The sequence below is a fragment of the Vicia villosa genome, linkage group LG1 (assembly GCF_029867415.1).
Source record: "Vicia villosa cultivar HV-30 ecotype Madison, WI linkage group LG1, Vvil1.0, whole genome shotgun sequence".
In the NCBI taxonomy this organism is placed as follows: Eukaryota; Viridiplantae; Streptophyta; class Magnoliopsida; order Fabales; family Fabaceae; genus Vicia; species Vicia villosa.
In genome coordinates, this window is record NC_081180.1 from 50748710 (window position 1) to 50754798 (window position 6089).

General features: G+C 36.0%; 1 long non-coding RNA gene across 1 annotated transcript; it reads right to left on the bottom strand.

The window, feature by feature from the left end:
- Positions 1–4201: 4201 nt before the first annotated feature.
- Positions 4202–5446, bottom strand: LOC131605899 (uncharacterized). Its single transcript, XR_009284701.1, has 3 exons — positions 5132–5446; positions 4659–4982; positions 4202–4434 (listed from the first exon to the last, which is right to left on the bottom strand). It is a non-coding gene; the product is annotated as an uncharacterized LOC131605899 (long non-coding RNA).
- Positions 5447–6089: the final 643 nt, after the last annotated feature.

The window sequence follows — 6089 nt, forward strand, 5'->3', positions numbered from 1 at the left end:
AGTGGCATACTCGTTGATTTTATCCGAGTTGGCGCCCTTCTTTCATTTGCGATGCAAAGAACTTGTTTGTTCTCATGCTCAAGATCAATGGCTGAGTATTTCTCTCTAACGACAACAAAGTGTTTATTCGTTTTAAAAACTTTTTTTTTCCCAAAAGCGGAACTACATTAGCTCTGACTTCTCCATTGCACCGAGGAGGTATGTAGGCCCGAAGCTTAACGCTTTGCCGAGCTTATTTAAAAAATAAAACAAACTCTTTTAGCACACACACAACACAGATTTTCAAAAAGGTTCCCGTGGAGTACCACGGATATGAGGGGTGCTTTAAACCTTCCCCTCATATAATCAACACCCGTACCTGAGATCTCTTTCTTGTTTTAAAAACAAAACTTTGGGTTTTACGTTCTTTTCCCTTTTCCTTTGAAAAAAATAAAGCGCGGTGGCGATTTCAAACGAAATATTGATTCGAGTCAATCCCATGGCTTCGATATCAGATTTTCCCCGCTACAGGAAAAATGGCGACTTCACTGGGGATCCAGTTTTAAGTGTGTTAAGCCTATTTTTGTTTATCTGTGTGTTTTTTTTATCTGTATATATTGTTGTGTACTTTGTTTGTTTATCTTCTTTTTTTTTTCTTTTTGGTGCTCGATGGTTCCTCTGTGATGAGATAAAGTTCTAACCCGAACTTTGGTGAGTAACTTGAGATAGGAGGTGGTAAGACCAATAGTTGCATGTCAGGAGCAATCCTTAACATGAGCATCATATGGTGGAACCCCAATCAGTGGAGGCCTCATGGAAGGTAGTAGAGGTTGTTACGAATCATCGTGATAACGCTATTACTTTCAATAGTGAGTGTCCGTAGAAGCTGAATGGCCTAGAACCCTTTTAACCCATCTAAGCCTTTTTAGGATGTAGTGCAGAAACAAGATCAAGTACCAATTTGAGCTTGTTGTCATGCGATACTACGCTCAGACGAGGTCTTTTTAGGCATATTATTGGCGCCCATGAGCAATTGTGCGTGCCGATAGTATCCGATAGAAGATTGAAAACTCTGGGAACCTTTGTAGAACCCGTTCGGCAGGTACAAAATTCCCTAGTACATACCTTTGTGGGTGGTTCTTAACCTTGACTCCATGCTCGTGACGTCGAACCTTTGAACCCTGTTTGTGTGACCGTGTGTGATCTTGATTGTGATTGATGCATAAACCATGCATCCATGCATTCATTTGATTTCCAAGGAACTCATAGGTCTTTCTTTGTAAACATCATAAGTTTCATCAAACTCAATGGATCTTGGGTGTCGATGAGGTGAAAACCTTAATCCACCAAAATGGATGATTGATCTTGATGATAACTTGATCAAAGCTTTGATCCAATGTAGGATTTACCTCCTTCATGTTTTGATGTTTACAAAGTAATAACTTGAATTCTTTGAAAATCAAATAAAAAAAAAAACAGCAATTGCATCATTTGCATACATACATCCAGGTTGTCCAAAAAACTTATCCTTGTCTGTCTCCATCTTCAGAGTTGTTGTCTACCGTCAAGCTGATTCCTCGACACATTGAACTAGAAGCATGTATCTGAAGAGTATGGAAGAACTTCAACAAGACCAAGAGTTGGTAAGATCAAAGATGCTATCTTTCAGGGATATGGGTCCTAATGTTGTCACTTAATCCTTTGCCAGATCAAAGTGGCTGAAGACAAGTGAAAGCCAGATGGTCTCCTAAAGCCAAGTGTTTCAGACAGGATAGCTCATCTTTGTTGCTGATTAGTCACTAGGCCTTGTTTCTGTACTGTTTGTATTTCCTTTATTGTGCTGTTTACTTTTAGACTTTGTTTGTTTCTGAATGGTAATTTTAATGAAATGAGCATTGCATATTTTGAATTCATTCACATATACTATGTCTGTGCTTTCTTTTAAAAAACTTTTTCTTCCATTTGCTTTCTCTATCAAACTTGTGTTTTGTGCAAAGATTGGAGGGAGAATGATGACAACGAAATACCCAAGTTGTTGAATTGTATGCTTTCAAATAAAACTTTGCTGATGATGTACAGGCATTGTTTCAATTCCCAAACACTGGAGAAATAAGGAAGTTAATCCCTTGTCAACCCATCTGAGCCTTCGAAGTTGGAGTTTCTTTCTGTATGAAAAAACCCGCATTTTTTAACCTGGGGCAGGGTAGTTCTCAGTTAATTTGGCTGTGCATTCTATTTTAAGAGAATCATTCAGTACACCTTTCAACAAGTGTTTCAATCGCAAGCTTTCCTCCGCATACATCAAAGAAATGTTGGAGATGTCAATCAAAAGCCAATGATGGTTCATCAATCATTAAGCAAGGCAGTCACTATCTTTCAAAAAAAAATGTATCAAAAAATGTATACAAAGAAAAGCCTGCTAAGTCAAAACCAAAAATGATGACTTAGGCAAAAATAAGGGCATCCCGCTGACTGTAAGTTCAAAATAAACAGTTCAGGCAAAAGTTAGGGATATATAAAAAGAAAAGATGAAAAAAGAGAAGTCAATAAATTCCCCAAACAACAAAATGTTGTGATATCAAAAGGAAGAAGTGACTGCAATCTCAAAAGTTCTCTTTGCTTGTGAGCTATCATCATTATCAAAGGTGCAAATCCAAAAGTCTCTTGGAACCTGAATGCATAAGTTGAATTAACTCAGTTTTAGGACTGGAGATCATCACGAAGGGGGCGGGTACAATCAAATTTTGAGCCTTATATCCTTTGTTTCTTAAACCGTGAACCAGGCCACATTACAACCTTTAAAAGACCTAATTGAAGCAAGGTTTGTTTGAAAGTATACTACAACAAGGTTGCGTGTGTCATACCCCAATTTTTGACCTAAGATACCACCTCATATCATTTGCATACGCATCATTTGCATCTCTAACAAATTGCATAGCTTGTGTTTGTTACTTGTGCTCAGCAGGGTTTAGTCAGGAAATCACTCATCAGTGCAAGTAACAATCAATTAGGGTTTTGTTCTCCCTTCATCTCAAATGAATCATCTTCATCAATAATCGACATTTGGTCCTCAGAGATTCATTTCAACAAGCTCAACAGCTTTGAATCGACTGAATTAGGGTTTTGACTGAAGACAGCACACTCCTGACTTTTGCTCAGAATTTGACCTAATGGCTTGGGACATGATATCAAGACCTCAAGTGCATCATTTTGACCTAATCCATTGGCTCATAATATCTCCTACACAAAGATTGATCAGACAAATCCTCAGATCAGGGTTTTAAACTATCAGGGACCAAAATCAGGGATCACATTTGGGAAACCCTAAAAATCCCCAGGGAGTCAATCAAAGGTTTCAATCATCTTCAAATAAAGTGTGCCATATCCATTTGTGTGATTCAAGAGTTTTGATTGGAATCTATTCCAAGATTTTGGCCTATGGATTCATCATGGTGAAGAATTGATTCATATGGATTATTTGAAAGTTGGTACAAGTTTGAAATAATTCACGGAAATTTCACCAAAATTGCAAGAAATATCTTTTAGTCCATTTGTTGAAAGATTATTTCAAGTATGGTTTAAAACCATAAATTCAAGAATTAAAAGTTCATTGGTGCAAGAACATTTTTCACATTACTTCAAGGACTTTTCTTTCAAGAATATCCAACATTCATGGTTCATACAAATTTATCCAAGATTCTAAAGGAAATTCAAGTGGAGTGTCTTTACATGAACAAATTCCAATTTTCAAATGAATTACAAAGGAACTTTATCTAACGTTCAAGAATTACAAAATTCTATTCATTTTCAAGAATACAAGTTCATACAATTTTAAAGTTGGAATGAATTGGAAATTACAAGAAAAAAGAGAAAAACTACAAAGACATTCTTGAAGACTTTCTTCAATCTTCAAATCTCCATTCTTGGAATTCAAGTTTCTTCATTCTTTCTTCAAAGAATACTCATGTCACATGAAAAAAAAAAGAAACAAAAAGGGGTGAGATTAGCAAAAAGTCCAATAAAAGAAATAATTCAAAAAGAAGAGATAATTCAAGACAAAAAGGAATCAAAGAGAGATTTTTCTTCCACTTGCATGATTCATATCATAAGAAATATCTTTGCATAATGACATGGAGAATATTCTTATTCTTATTCTTATTTTCTCAATGATTACAATCTTGCTAATCAAGTTAATTTTTATGCCAAACACATCCTAAGCTTTTCCCATAAATAGAGGTGTTCTCTTCATTGCAAAACACACCAAAGCTACTATACTACTAGCTTTCTCACTTCTCTCTTTTCATAATTTTCAAAGTTCCATAGTTTGAAAAAGGGTGAAGAAATAGTTCATACCTTGGTGGAAGGTTTCCACTTGAAGATCATCTTCAAGTCTCCTTAATATCCAAAGTTCCCGCGAATCCAAAGAGGTGTTATGGTATCACCTTCATCAAAAGCCTACAACAAAAAGCAAAGTTGTTAGAAGAATTGTTGGTGACAATCCAAACTTGTTTCAAATAACAATTCAAAGTTTGTTCATCATTAAATCAAATTCACATAAGAAAAAAACAATTTGCAACGGGTTTGAGGTTGTAACGGTAACAATCAATACAAAAATTCAGCAACACAGCAACAATTCACAAAGCACAAATTGCAGCAAGCCGGAGGAATAAGAAACATACCATAGCAGCAATTAAACCGGCGAAATCCTCCTCGCCGCAGGTAATTCGGTTCTCCTTCCACTTTTGATATCACTATTATCTGTTCTTCACTTATAATTTGCTCAAAACCAAAAAAAAACAAGAGAGCATAAGAAAATGAATTGTTCCATAGAAACAAAATCTGTGAGAACCATACCTTTAAAACAACTTCTTGTTCACCAATGGCTGCCGTGAAACTAAGAGAGATTGGTTGAGCATTGTTACTGTTATTCACAGAGCAAAAATAGCGATTCAGAGAGAGAGGTAACCGATTGAAATGAGGCCAAGTCACTATTGTTGTTGTACCTGCGAATTTTTCGAAACCGAACACAGAGAGTGCATAAGCTGTTATTGTTATATCATAAACAAAAGAAAGAAAAACGAATCTGATTATTTATGGTGACATGAGTTCTAAACCCAGAAACATGAAGAAACATAATTTGTTAGAATCATACCTCAATTCTGTTTGAGTAAAATTGATGTTGTTGCTCTAAGAGAAAATCGTGAGGGAAGAACCGAGAGAGGACCAACTATCGTTTTGTTGTTATAACCGTGAGCGAGAGAGAACAAAGAGAGAGAGTGATCTTGAGAAAGAAAGAACTCTATCGTTGTTGTTGTTTCACAGGGTGAGAATCACAAGCGTTGTTATTCTTCACCACGAACGAAACCGAGAGAAAGAGTGCTTTGCTGTTGCTGTCATTCACTTCGCAAGCAAAGCGAGAGCAGAGAAAACTCGCGAGAGAGATAGAGCAACCGAGAGAGCAGAGAGAACTCGCAGGTGCGATTGAGAGATAGAGGGCGTCGCTGTTGTTGTTCATCACGAAACCGAAAGGGAACGATGTTGTTGATTCTGAGAGGAAGTCGAACACGTGAAGGAGAGTTTATCTCCTGAGGTTTTTTCCAGAAAGAAATCGTGAAAGGAAGGAGAGGATGAGCGCCTCTTTCTCTCTTGTGTTGCCTAGGGTTTCAAACCCAGCCCCAAATTGTGAACTAAAGATGGGCGGATTCGGGTCAAACTGACCCGACCCGGTCCGACCCAGTTCTTTTTTTTTTAAAAATTGTCTTTCAGCTTTAATTTAATTGGGCTCTCACCCCCAATCTGTTTTTAAACCCCCAGGCCCAAACACTTATTAGTTTTTTTTTTAACTATTTCCTTAATTTTCTTTAAAAAATAGTTTGTATAAAAAAGAACTTAATATTTTATTTTAATATAAGATTTAGTGTTGATTTTCTTAATCCTTAATAAAAAATGACAAAAAAATATGTTTTTAAGATTAAAAATTTTCTTTTAATATTTTCATGTGTTTATAAGTGTGTTTTTAATTCTTGTTAAAATACAAAAAAAAAAACATATTAGATGCATATTTAATTTCATATTTTCTAATTATTTTCTTCTTCCCATAAAAAACAACA